The sequence below is a fragment of the Equus asinus genome, chromosome 14 (genome assembly GCF_041296235.1).
Source record: "Equus asinus isolate D_3611 breed Donkey chromosome 14, EquAss-T2T_v2, whole genome shotgun sequence".
NCBI lineage: Eukaryota > Metazoa > Chordata > Mammalia > Perissodactyla > Equidae > Equus > Equus asinus.
In genome coordinates, this window is record NC_091803.1 from 13180738 (window position 1) to 13195529 (window position 14792).

Sequence of the window (14792 nt, forward strand, 5' to 3'; positions counted from 1 at the left end):
TTTTTGTGGCCAGAACCAGCTCTGTAGTATTTTTGTACCTACTATGGAAGTGTGCTGGGAGGCATGGGAGTAAATATATACCCCATGTGAGGCTGACACAACCTGCAGTGTTATTTCAGGAGGACCCTTGAAATCCAAGCAAGCATGCCACTGGCAAAATTCAGAATCACAAATTTTCTCCATGCCCTGGATTCATGATTTAATTACTGGTGCAAGACTCTTCCCTGCCCTGAGTTACTGTTTCCATATCTGTCAAGTGTGAATTAAAAATACTTGAGCATCAATTAAGAGAGACATGAAAGGACTTTATAAACTGCACAGTGAAGTAGAAGTGTTGGTGCTTAGTTTATCAAGATTGAGAAGATGTGGGATGGAGGAGAAAGTGAGCAGCCATAAGGAAGTCTTCCTCCTCCTCTCACTTTTGCTGTGATGTCTACAGAAGTGTTTCTGCTTCAGGACAAGGGGGCTTTCTGCATGGTGCAATGTGTGTGGGTCAGAATGAACATTCCCTTTTATCACACCGTTGTCCCAGCCCTCATCAACGAGCTTGTTAGGGGGCCTCTCCTTGTCTACGTGTTGTGGCAGAGCATTGGTCACTCCCCCCTCAGAAGGCCTGGGCTCTAGTGCTAGTCCCCCAACTAAGTCTGTGTGGCCTTGGGCAATGATGAGCCTGGTTAAAGATAAGACCTTGGGCTCTAAAGCTAGAAGATCTAAATTTGAATCCCAGCTTTGCTAGGAATTAGTGATGAGACCTTGAATGGTCACTTAGCTTATCTCTGCCCAAGCTTGCTCATCTGTAAAGTAGGGATCATAACAATACCAGTCTCCTAAGATCCCTGGGTGGATTAAATCAGTTAATGAAGGTCAAGGACTCAGAACAATAAATATTATCTCTCATTGCCAGAGGTTATATCTTGTTCTGTGTGTGCTTGTGTGGCATGTGCTGTGCCTCTTTCTCTGAAGCAGTCCCAGTTGAGAAACCGCTCTAGAATTTAGAGCTCTCGGCCTATATCCATGGTTGCCTTCTCCCAGGTCCATCCTATTTCATCTTTGCTCTCCCTCTTGCCCTCAGGATACTTGGCTCCTGACTGGGTTGGGGGATTTGAGGGACCCTAAATGACATATAAGGGAAGGAGAATAAAGGAGGGGGAAGGAGGATTTAGAAAATCCTAGGGGGACATGGAGGCTGAGTTAGGCAGTTAAGAGGTCTTGTGGTTGGGATAAAGTCCTCTTAGGTTGATTTTGGTCAATTCCATCACAGAGCGATGAGGGCACAAGCCCAGGCATGCCCGAGGTCACACACTTCCAATGTGGCAAGTCCTCTTGATTCTGTTTTGTTCATATCTTTCAAAGGAGGAGAGAGTTTAAGGAAAGAAGGGTCAACTCTGTCCAATAGTGCTGCTTCGTAGTATGTGTCTCGATTTATAACTCAATATTTATTTCATGGTTATTTGTTTGATCTCTCTCTCCCTTCTGCCTTCTTGAGGTCGAGAATCCTGTGTCTTTTATATTCAGTCTTGGCCCATGGCCTGAACACAGCACACATAGAACCAAGCCAGCATACATACAATGACACTGGAGAGTGGTGCCCTCTCCTCCAATGCCAAGAGAGTATGTCCATGGACCTGCCACTTTCCTCACCACTCCTCCACCAACAGTGAGGGTCAGCCACCCAAACTTAGATACCACCTGCTTACCCTGAATTGACAGATCAGTTTTCCCTACTAAGAAGAAAGGGGGCTTCAGAGCTGAGTTACAGATACTCATCTTGCTTTCATTTTTTGCACACTCCAGATTGTGACCTGTGGAATTTGAATCTAATGCACAAACCATTTGAGAGCAACACTTTCTCCCCATGCCATGAGCACTTCTCTCAGCCAGTAGAAGTCAGGACAAGCTTCCTAGAAGAGGAGACACTTGGGCTAACGATACAAAAGGATGAAAATGTCAGGCTGATGGGTCCTTGAATCACTGATCCATGACAGGTTGTCCATCTATACTGATTTCCGAGCCTACTGCTTCCCTGAATGTTATTTAAGCTTCAACTTGTATTGTTTAGGAGACTGATAAAACAGATGAGCCACTCTCTGTTGAGGAGGACACTGTTTCTCCTACCTGTATAATTTTTACTTGGCTGTACTATAATTATTGATTACTTTGTCTCTGTCTTCAAATTGAATAATGTCTAGGTCTTAGTTGCACTTGTGTCTTAAGATTTAGAACAGAGATTTGAAAGTACACGATGAGCCCATTAGTACACAACTGAGGAGGTGAGAGACACAAGGTGTGTAGGGTATTCTTCTGACACACAGTGTCTTCCTTCACATATTCAGCAAAATTGTTATGGGATTCTCTTCATGTTAAGTGTTCCCTTCTGTGGAATGAAGAGGCACAGAGATCATGCCTTCCATTATTTCCACTTGCAGAAAAATGTCATTTGCATTGGTTATGACGTGGTGTTGGATACATTTTGGCCCAAGCAATGATGAGCCTATCACCCTTGGGATACATCCCAAGCAGCTGGACCAGGCCCTGAGGTGACTATGACAGGTGAATGGTCACATTAGGATTAGTTACAAAATTATCATAGCCAAGTCCTGTGTGCTAGTGTGGAGAAAGATGAAAGCACATTAGTTTTCACAGGGGTTTTGTTTCCAAGATGAATAAGAAAGGCTTTGTGTCTAGGTGAGAGAATTAAGTTTTCAATAGTTGTCAGATGGCACTCTAGTCTTTCTTTGGATATATTTTGAGTACCACTCTGGTTGGGAGCATAGAGGGGAGATCCTACCCAACAATACCCATAGTATCTTCCTGACTTGCATCTGTCTTTGCTCCTGCTGAGATGAAGTAGAGTCCTTTGCTCTGGAAGACTCATGGGGGAGCTGCTCTGGGGGTGGCCATGGAGATAGGAACCAGAATTTTAACCAGTTTGCTCTTTCACCCTAGGTTCTCATTAGTCACCGTTGTGGCCCTTACCAGAAAATGGCAAACATTAGCATTTTAGAGCAGCACCAGAAATTTCAATCTCCCTTCCTATTAGCTTGTATATACTATGTTCTTGTGATCAATAGCTGTTGGGAAGCCACTTGCAGTCATAGAGCCTCAGTTTCTATACCTGTAAACTGGAGATGGTAGAATGACCTTATTTAATACTACCTGGGGAAGGCATCCAAAGGAGGCTGAAACATTGGAATTCCTTGTATTTTCTACCATCTTTTCCTGGGGATCATCTTCCAGCTTCCCATGTCTGTCCTTTGTTGGTGTTCAAGCTTGCAGTCACCTCTTTAGTTAATTCCCTCTGAGTAGGGCTCCATTATCCCAGTGATTCAAGAGGTATGCAAAATTCTCATCACTGGTATGTGTCTCACTCCTTTGGGAGGCTACTCCTGAAGAAGCATACTGTATGTCTTCTAGTCCACAACCTGCAAAATAACTACATGTAATATTCGTCCACTTGGCCTTGACTCCATGCAAAGACAAATAGATGTATTCATGCATCACACTTTCCAGTGGCAGCTGTGGATTTTAAGGGCTGCCTCTTGATAAAACTTTAACCCAAAGACAGAAAAGCGTGATGGTATAAATTTCCGGCTGCATGACAAACTCCCAAGTAAATAAAAGCAAGTGAGTGAGGTAGTTAAGAGTGACTGCATTTTACCAGTGAGACACCCACCTACTCAGGCTAATATTCGACAGCCCTTGGGACTATCAGGTCAGTGGGTTGGAAACAGTTGGTGAGGGGTGAGTATGACTTTCTGCAGAAGAGCTGAAAGTAAGAAAAGATAAAGAGAGAAGGAAGTGCACAAACAGAGATTAAATGTCTTCTGTTTCTGTTGAGTTTTAACAGGTTTTATTTTTCACATGATCCACAGTTTCTCAGGCAAAGAAGACACAGAACATGGGTCAAATTGATGATAATGAGCTGGTATAATTTCCAGATGCTCAGTCTTTGGATCTTTCCCAACAGTATGTGGTGTGGGGCTCACAGGTGACAATGACTGCAATTACAGGCCTCCCCCTACCAGCTCCTCACCACTTATTAGAGAGTCTCCCATTATTCATAAAGCAGAAAGCCATCTACTGTGACCCTTTTGCCCCAGAGAAAAAGCTCATAGCATCTTTTTGGGGTCCTGTGTGCTACTGTATGCTGACTATGGTGACACTTTGGTGGTTAAAGTGGTTGGGGTCCACTTGACCATTCAAGCTACTGTTCTCCTTTTCACTCCCTTGACATTCATTGTTCTTGGACATAAACTTTCCAGAGAGAGAGGAGGGCATTCTTTGGTCAAGGATCTGTCTAACTGTCTGACTACTGCAGGACCTTCTGATGGGGAGGACAGGAAGTAATAGGAAATGATACCACTTGGTAAAGCCATCACCATCTTGTCCCTGTCCTGCCTCTCCTTCAGGGGCCCTCTTGTCACTAGAATCCTGATGGATCAGACTGAACGTGCAGTGATGGTTGCCAAAGTGTATCCAGGCCCTTTTATTATGTTAACTATCCAGGAAAATGGTGTGGTCACTAATGAGCCACAGGGAAAGGACATGCAGGGGCCCAGCAATCTCACCTCCACCAACTCAATGCCACCAATCTTTTAGGACACCTCCTCTTCATTAAGCACTCTGTTACGGACTAGGGACATATCAGTGAATAATACCCAGACTGAGCCCTTGAGAATCTCTCAATCTGAGAAGGACACTAGTTGTTGAAACCACCAACAGCGCTGGAGGGCAGAGAGAACAATGATAGAATTAGGGGCAGATAGAATTTGCCCAGTGTAGGAAGTACTTATATCTGTTCAAGGAGGTTGGTGAGGAAAGACTCTAACACAGGGGGTTCTTTCTAAGTCGAGTTTTAAGGATAGGAGCTTTCTAGGGGCACAGGGGCATTTCTAGGCAGCGGGATCTGCATGGGTAAAAATCTGAAGACCTAGCTTGTTAGAATGATTTCAAGTACTTTGGAGTGCATGCAGCCAGAGTCAAGGGCAGCTTAGAGATTGAAAGCCAATGGCTTTACTTGTAACCTTTAGGCTCACTGACAACACTGATTGAGTTATTTATTGATTTATCACAAAATATGACCTCAAAGGAGGTCAAACTGAGAGTGTTCATGACGCTGGGCCAAGTATCAGGCTGGAGAGAGAAGCAACCTTTCGAGCGCAGGTGGCCTTTCCACTGGCTGCAGCTCCAGCCCTGCCTCCTTTCCCAGCACATAAATCTTCCAGCCTCACTGAATCTCCACTGGGAGAGAAGGGAAGCTCTTTACCCACAGGCTGCAAACAGTAGCACAGACTTCTGAAAGGCAAATTCAGAAGAGAGAATCTTAGAAGGAAAGTGGCCATGGACCTGATCCCCAACTTTTCTACAGAAACCTGGGTTCTCCTGGCTACCAGCCTTGTGTTCCTCTATCTGTGAGTAACTGTCAAGGCTCCTGTCCTCTGTAACCTTGGGCTTGGGGAACTAATCAGCCCTGCTTTACCTTATCTGTTTTGAAGATGAAAAGAGTTAATGAAGGAGAAGCTGCTTAATTGTTGGGTGCTATAAACACATGAGGTATTATTATTGATCTGACCCATATCTGCTGAAGGAGTACCCCCCCACCCCCCCGCACAACTACCACTGATAACTGCTGTAGGTAGGAGGGTTTAGTGACATTATTTGCTCCTAAGGGTGATCTTTTGATTGACTACCAGTTTGGACATAAACTAATCAACCAGAATTCAGCAGAGGCAGTTTGCAAACACCTGGTCCTGTGCAATGAGGTCCTCCTCCCTTCTCATGGTCTGAGGGTACTGGAGGCAGGAGGGACTGGCTTTCATTTTTGTCTCACTATCTTCACCTTCCAGGTTCTGCATCTATTGAAAAAGGCATGCAGCAAGACTGGCCTGTGTCACTCAGGTGGCTTCTGCTCTTCTCCCTCTCATGGCCCAGCATCAGTTACACAAGGCACCTGGTGCTCCCTGACTTTGCTAAGGCTGGAGATTGCTTACCCTTCTCTTCAGACTTAGCTCATCCTTCTTTGCTGTGCCCCTCCTCTCAAATTCCCTCCTAAGACTCAATTCCCCTATCCTGTAATATACAGAACTATTTACTCCTCAATGAGAAATCTTTACGGTGGAGAAGACCCTGCAGAAATTTTAAAATTGTATTCTTCTCCTTCACCTTTTCCTTCCAGCCTCTGGGATTGTTAGCATCAGTATAGAGATTTATTTTCCCCCGGATATGAAATTTTCTAGCAGCCTGCAAAGGCACAAGCCCAAAAAGCCAATTTGGATTTTAAATATTTTTTCCTTTGAAGTTACAGTACAGGAGGATGAATCAAAACCATGCATCATAGGAATTCCTTTCAATGGTGGGATTCCCTGTATCATGGAGCAGGTTGGGAGAGCATTCTTTTCTATGTGTGAGTAGGAAAGGTCTCTGCATGTCACATTTGACCTCTGTGTCAATTTCACTTTCTGAGAGTAGGAAACCGTGAACACAGATGTGAACATATGAAATATAAATCTGGTTTTAATTCTTTGAAAGAAACGTTAGGAATTCCGGATATTGTGGGAATATATTTTCGGACTGATGACATTTTAAAATTAATGTGATTTAATTTCATTCTATTTAATAGTAGATTTTTTTAAAGGAAATAAGACTATTTCCAGCATATACTTTCATGCGGCATATACTTTTTATACAGGATAAAAGAGGGTTATTGTTTCAGTATTTGTGACTAGAAAAGTGCATAAATAACCTTACCCTTCTGGGATAAAGTCAAGAACATGAATCTAGGTACAAAAATATACTTCTATGACATAGAATGTATATGTGTTTTAAAATATACCTGTCCAGCAGGTATATTAATCTCTCAGTGCAGGTGAGTAAGCAAGACTTCGGAGCCAGTGATGATATGAGAGGCCTCCACGTAGGAGTCAGGATGAAGTAGAAGAATATTTCTCATCCCTTGGAGCTGACTTCTCAGAGATACTCCTCAGTCGTGGTCCCACAGGTGGTCCCTCACAGGGTAGCAGGGTTAGCATCTCATCTACTTGAAGCTTGGAGACAGGGACGCCATCTAAATCACTCTGTTTCTGGTCTGTCTGACAGTAGGACTGTCACTAGATAGTGTCGCCACTGAACCAACAACAGCGTAGCCTCAGAGACACTGGTGCAGCCAAGAGTCAGTTGCTGCAGAGTGGACAATGCCCTCCTTAAGCCAACATAATATAAGTGTAATAAATAATGAGTGGCATTGATGTTAGCCTCTTCATTTATACCAAAGGCAGCATTACTCTATTCAAAAGAGGGAAGTTGTAAAGAAACTGAAGAATTCACCCAGCCCACCCTCTGCCTTGATATGGAACCATATGAGTTTAGACACTAGACCAGTTCTTCCCTTGGGGATCAATGTTACAGACACATTCACTCAATTGCTTGGCCTCACTTGAGTGTTCATGTAAGACATTGAAAGTGTAGAAGCAGAAATTGATTCAATTGATTTGCCATAGTTGTGATGGCAAAGGAAGGAACTGGGGTAGGACTAACTGAGTCATACACATTTTTGGCAGTCAATTCACGTGCTTCCATCAGCTCTTCTGGAGGAAGGATCCAAAGGCCCAGCTAGGCCCAGGATGAGATGCCTCTGCTGCGTCCTTAAAACACACATCATTTCATGCAATTTTTTCGGTTTATTTGATTACCTATTAAAATATTTGTTGGATTTGTACTAAATGATTTGAAACTGTACTACCTTAAAGGTTAACCTTCAAAGAAGTGAAGAAAAAGTCTTAATTCAACTCTCAGGAACATTTTATAGTTACTCATTTTGTATTGCGTTATGCATCCTATACTATCAACTGGAAGAGCCCTGAAATTTGCATGGTCCCTTATCTTTTAGCTGAAAAGATTTGTAGAGCATAATGCTTTTCAACCATACTTTCCTAATTTGCCTCTAGGGAGTTAGCCTTGTAGGCCCAGCAGCTTCATGGTTAAAATGGTTTTCAGCAGCCTGTTCTTCCAGTGTCTCTTCTTCCCACTCTCTGCCACGTCTCAGTAACAACAGAATGGCGAGACTTGCAAGATCCAGAGCCCCTAGTTGTGAGATTCCACACATGACACATGAAAGATGAGTTGTAGACAGCCCTGACGTAGGGAGCTCAAGCCTTAATGGTTTTTTTGAGATAGCTGATTCACAGAAGCAGTAAACTAACCACTTTGTGACTGACCTTCTTGAGAAAACAGAATGTCCCTGGAACTGTGCTTAGCAGATGAGTATCACAGGTGGAGGATCAGAGACCACGAGGGAAGAATAGTCTGGAAATGGATTATCTAGTCATTGGTTCCTTTATATAGTATTATTCAGGAAGCATATGGGCCAATCACCCTTCTATCTAGCTCAAGTAAACCAAATTCCCTGACAACAGAGACTTGGGGGTAGCAGAGAGTCACTCGCATTTCTACGAGGCCAATGGCAGCTTGAACATGGTTTTCATTCTGTAGAAAGAGAAAACTGGCTGCTTCAATGCCTGCATGAAGATAGATTTAAGAAGGATCACATCCTAAAGTGAGGTCAGGGCGTAGAGGGAAGGAAAAGCATAAACAGCTCTGAACAAACCGTAAGAACAACATCATGTTCATGTGAGAACATAATGTAAGAACAGCAACAGCAACATGGCTCCCAGTAACACTCTTTCATTGAGTGGAGGCAGCTAGGTAAAACATCATCAGAGTAGAAATTTTTTTTCCCTTTCTATCTAGAATGAGAATCTCCAAATTATGGGAGAGTCAACTTATTAAATCGACCTAAGTGAATTTCCTGGAAGAATTCTAGCCTGAACCTCTCAGGAGCACTCAAGTTTAAAAACATTTATCAGCATTCACTCTAGGATTGACACCATGAATACTTCAGCTGCTTTCAGCTGCTCATCATTACTTTTTGCAAGTCTCAGTGGAGGTAGGAAAGAAGATGATGATTCAATGTAATCATTGCTATCTGAGTTGTTGTTGTTATTTATCTCCTACATGTTACCTTCCTTCCTTGACTGTTCCAGGTCTGAGTCAGGGACTGGCCAGCCTCAGCATCTATTCCACAATCCCTGTGACCTGGCTTTCTCTTTCACTTTATAGATTTGGCACCTATACACATGGACTTTTTAAGAAGCTCGGAATTCCTGGGCCGACACCTCTGCCTTTCTTTGGAAATATTCTGAGCTACCGTAAGGTATTTTTTGAGCTCCCTCTCTTGCTGCTCATATTTGCAAATCCCAGTTTAGTTCTATAGTGAAAATGTCCCTGCTCTGGAGGAAGTTCTGACGTTCCACACTTTCTAGAAATGATGTCATATGCCCCACCCAGCACGTGGCCAGGTTTACTCCAGGACTCTGTTTTCATCTGTTATGAGTCTCAGGTTTGCCTCAGTTGGACAGCCCAGCTCTCTGGCCGATTCAGCACAGTATGTGATGTTCCAACTTGTGAGTATTGTGAAGAATATTATCTTCCTGCCAGATGCAGATTCCCAGAAAGGCAAAATGGGTACTTAGTATTGGGAGAAGAGAATGAAGGGAGTCCCCGGTAGTGGCTCATTAAGCTCTGTACTCTAGAGTCAAACTTTCCTGTTTGTAACGTAAGCTCTGGGTAGTCATTTTTTTCCCCATCCTCCTGGAAGGCTTTGAAACTTCAATTAGGCAGCCCCAGAATTCACCATTGGGTAATTTGCATATACTGAAATTCCCTTAAGATCTGCTAAACCCTGGCAGTTATATTCATGGATCTAACTCATACTTTGCTACCCATGAGACCTTTTGGGATTTGAGAGATGGAACAAGAACTTTCTGCTTTACTTCTCTGTCTTCAGAAGAGGGACCCTATGGGTGAGTCTGATCAGGGAATGGATATAAGACAAGATGGTGGTTGTCTATCAACTTTAGATATTTATCGACTAATTGAGTTGTGGTTTTTTTTTAAACAAAGGCAGAATCACTTATACAAAACCACTAAAATGGAGATGATTTGACAACATTATTAAGAATCTAATTTAACAGAACGGAGTATTGGTGACACATGGACTGTGAGTTTTGGTGGCACCTTTGTGGTTAATCCAGCTCTGATGCCTCTCCCAGGGCCTGGCCACTGGATGGGAGGTTTCAAGTTCACATACAGAAAGCAAGCAGGCACAGCCTTGCGTGGAGGCTCCTCTCTGCCTCAGATTTCCTTTCCCACAGCCTTGAGGCTTGTTTCTCAGATCCCAATTTTCCTTATTGAGTCTTTCAGTGCTTTATTACTGGCTAAGAACTTTCATACGTTTTTCCCTCTGAAAGAGCAATAATTTCATTTCCACCTTTCCCAGATCAGCTCCTTAGTAGATGCACCCCAACACCCACATTTCTGGGACCTTATTTTCCAGAGTTAAAACACCACAACTAAATTTAATGATAAGAAGATTCTTTTTCCTTAACTTACAGATGTGGCAGCTCAGAGGAAGTGTTTTAATTTGTACTGTCCTACATGGACTGGTAGCATCTCCCCATCCTTTCCGTATTAACCTGGAAAAGTGGAAGGCGAATCCACATTGTCATTCTTTCATTCACTTACTCACTTTCTTACTCAACAAAGATGACTTAGATTTATTTAAATCTGCTGGACTAAAAGAGGTCACTGTAGTGTTAAACTTCCTAATTCTGTTAGAATTCTAGGGAGAGCTCATTAGATAAATGAAAAGGATCCTTAATAGGAGATCAAAGAGGGTACAGGCCACTCTCAGTTTCCCTCAGCTTCAGTTTTCTCACATGTCCATGGAGGTAATAATTCAGAGAGTTATTTGATTTCAGAGACAACAGATGCACAAGTGAAAACACTTTAGAAAGAGGAGGAGTTACTTAGTATTCATAGACATGGGTAATCACTTAGTATCTATGATACTCAGAGAAATTTCTAGAGTGACTTTAAATTCTCCAATTCAAATAGCTCCTCTATTTTCTCTCCTTTCCCCTGAGATGTTTTTGCATAAGAGGTCCCTCTCACTATCAATGAAAGATAGTAAGCCCAATTGCATGGAATTTGAGTCATTTTCTTCCAAGAGACAGGTTGGGTTCAATATATTTAGATTAATCTAATTATTTTTCTCCATGCAGGGTATTTGGGATTTTGACAAGAAATGCTTTAAAAAGTATGGAAAAACGTGGGGGTAAGTATTCTGGAAACTTTAATTGGATAGACTTGTGGTTATAATTATGTCCTCACTGTATGTAAGACAATCTCAGTCCAGAGTCTCTTTTAGAAATTTTAGAAACAGGGGAATTAAATCATACGTTATCCTACTATAGCCTTTTGAGCATTCCAAATCTTTTTCCATTTGTAGACCATTTTTACATATTTATGATCAGTGTGTCTACAATTTTCATCTATTGTTATGTCATGCATTTGTCATGTGCTGATGCATCTTCAAAATGATATTTTTTCATGACTGAGGGGGTAGACTTTCCTTAATTATTATTTTGTCCTTATGTAGTTTCATTTCCTTTACTTATTTACTAACCTTACTTCCTTTTTATAATGAAATATTTTACACCTAGAAAAATTATGGAGAATGGTATAGGAAATACCCATATACGTACCACCCAGACTTAACAAGTGTTCCAATGTTATTTCTAACCATGATCTCCGGGCGTATGAATTCTGTAACGTCAGGATGAAAATCTGGACTTCCAGGTATGGTAACAGCAGCAGAAGCCAGTTTGTTAAATTTATTCAGCTTTGTTTCCTCAACAGGTTTTATGAAGGCCGGCTTCCTGCATTGGCTATCACAGATCCAGACATGATCAAAACCGTACTAGTGAAAGAATGTTATTCTGTCTTCACAAACCGGCGAGTACGCATCCATTTTCTTTTAATTTAAAATTGCATTTATTTATTAAATTCTTATTTAGAAATAATTATAGATTCACAGAAGTTGCCAAAAAAAAATGGTACAGGGAGGTGCCATGTCACGTGGCCTTCATCCTGATTCTCCCAATGATAATAATTTGCATAACTATAGTACAATATCAAAGCAGGAAATTGACATTGGTACTATCCACAGAGTTTATTCAGATTTCATCAATTTTATGTGCACTCATTTGTGTGTCCGTGCATGTGTGGCTATATGAAAATTTATCATTTGTGTAGATTTGTGTGACAACTACCGCAATCAAAATACAGAACTGTTCCATTGCTGTAACCAAGTTTTTACTCTTTGATCAATGTCTCTCTTTCCCCCTCCCTAGCCTCTGATAACCAGCCTTCTACTCTCTGCTACTATGAGTTTGACTTTTTCTTTTAGATTCCACAGATTCGTGAGAGCATGCAATATGCGTCCTTCTTTGCCTGTCTTAATTCACTTATCATGTTGTCCTCCAGGTTCATCCATGTTGTTGTAAATGGCAGGCTTCCCTTCTTTTTAAAGGCTGAATATATACACTTAAAGTAATTTTGGGTAGGTCAGGACTTATTATGGCCATTTTGTTCATCTGGGTGTTTCATATCCTTTTTTCCTATTTTCTCTCTTCTTCCTGTTTTCCTTTGTGATTTGACAATTTCTATAGCCACATGCTTTATTTCATTTATCTTAATCTTTTCTGTATCTATCACATGTATTTGCGTTGTTGTTGCCATGAGGCTTCTAAAACACTTTACAGCTATAGCAGTCTATTTTAAGCTGCAAACAGCTTAACTTTGTTCTCATTCAAATGTTCAATGCTTTTACTCCCCTGCACCCCCTTTTTTTGTTTTTTATTTATTGATTTATTTATTTTGAGGAAGATTTGCCCTGAGCTAAAACCTGTGCCAATCTTCCCCTATTTTGTTTGTGGGTCCCTGCACAGCATGGCTGATAACTGGAGTATGTCCACACCAGGGATCCGAACTTGTAAGCCCCAGGCTGCTGAAGCAGAGTGCACCAAACTTAACCACTGCACCATGAGGCCAGCCTCCCCCACCTTTTTTATTTTTGATGTCACAATTTACATCTTTTCATATTGTGTATCCGTTAACAGATTAGCTATAGTTATCTTTAATTCTTCTGTCTTTTATCCTTTACACTAGAGTTGTAAGTGATTTGCACACCACCACTACAATATTACTGAGTTCTGAATTTGATTATATATTTACATTTACCAATGAGTTTTATACTTTCATATGATTTCATGTTACTAGCTAGTGTCTTTTCTTTTTAGCGTGAATAACTCCTTTTAACATTTCTTTTGAGGCATGTCTAGCGGTGATGAACTCTTTCTGATTTTGTTTTTCTGAAAATGTCAGTCTCTCTCCCTCATTTCTGAAGGATTGCATTTCCAGGTAAAGCATTCTTGGCTGGTAGTTTTTTCTTTCAGCACTCTGAATATATGATTCCACCTTCTCCTGGCCTTCTAGGTTTCTTCTGAGAAATCCACTCATATCCTTATGGGGATTCCTTTATAGCGCTCTGTTGCATTTTTTAGTTCAATCTCTGTAATCTAGCTTTAAAATTTCTTTTTGGTTCTTTTTTACATTTTATATCTCTTGTTGAATTTCATTTTCTTTTCATATTTTTTTCCGTTTTGGTTAAATTGTTTATCTGTGTTCTCTTGTATCTCTCCGAGCTTCTTTAGAACATTTACTTCAAATTCTTTTCAGGAAATTTGTGGACCTTCATTTCTTTGGGGTCAGTTACTGGAAGTTTATAGCATTCCTTTGAGAGTGTGATGTTTGTCTAATTCTCTGTGCTCCTAGTAGTCTTGCAATGGTGTTTGTGCATTTGGAGAAGCAGTCACCTCTTCCCGACTTTACAAACTAACTTGGGTAAGGAAAGACCTTTGTTGTGGGTTGAGGCACACCAGAGTGTGCTGTGGCCCTCAGTCTAGTGTTTTGGGGTGTGAAGCGTGGGGATGTGGCAACTCCAGGTCCAGGGAGGCATGGTTGGCTTGGGTAGCTGGAGTCCACACCATCACAACGGCAGCAAGAGTTGTGGAGGGTCCACAGTGGCTGTGAGGGCTATTTGGGTCTTCAGCAACACCTCCAGGTCCAGTATTGAGGGACCAAGGCAGGCACCAGTGGCCATAGTTGGTGGTGTGCACATGCTCATCTGTGGGCGCTGACTGCAGGCACGTGCACTGCAGTGGGAGCTGATGACTAGAGTTGAGGGTGGCAGAGTGCAGGTGTATGGCTGCAGGAGTTAGCTGTGGGCACAGCAGCAGTTCAGTCCACTGACAGGAGTCAAGGCTGGCTCTAGGAACCTGAGCAGCTGCAGGGGCCTGGTCTGTTGTCATGCACACACCCAGCCACAGAGACTGGGGCTGTCTTTTGTCACAGATCACAGCGCTCAGGGAGTCATTGGTGGCACTGGCTAGGGCAGCTCTGGCTGGGGAGTAGTGGCACAGGGCAAAACTCAGGCAGTTGGAGTCTGAGGAGATGAAAATCTGTGGGATTATCAGCAGCAAAATCTATAGGGTGTCCTCAGAATTGAAGCTGGTTATTGGTTTCCTCAGCAGCAAAGGCTCTGGAGTCTTCTGCAAAGCAGGCCACAGAGAACTACGTCATTCCTGCCACATGGCTGATATTGGCACTCTCTGCTCTTCTTTATCGTTCCTAGGTGTCTCAAGACATGTCAGCTATGCCAGTCTCTGGGTGGGTTGAAACCAAAGCAGGCCATTTGTGCAGTGCCCTGAAAGACTGGAGAAACTATTCACTTGTCCCACTGTCCTATTCCTACCAAAGGAATTCTCTTGGCCCTGATCAGTGCTGGTCTGGGGCATGGGATGATGCAGGCAAGTGAAAATACTCTCCCTACTCAT

At 42.3% G+C, this 14792-nt stretch overlaps 1 pseudogene; it reads left to right on the forward strand.

Annotated features, from left to right (window-relative positions):
* Positions 1-5223: 5223 nt before the first annotated feature.
* LOC106825164 (cytochrome P450 3A12-like) overlaps positions 5224-14792 on the forward strand; it is a 36677-nt pseudogene continuing 27108 nt past the window's right edge.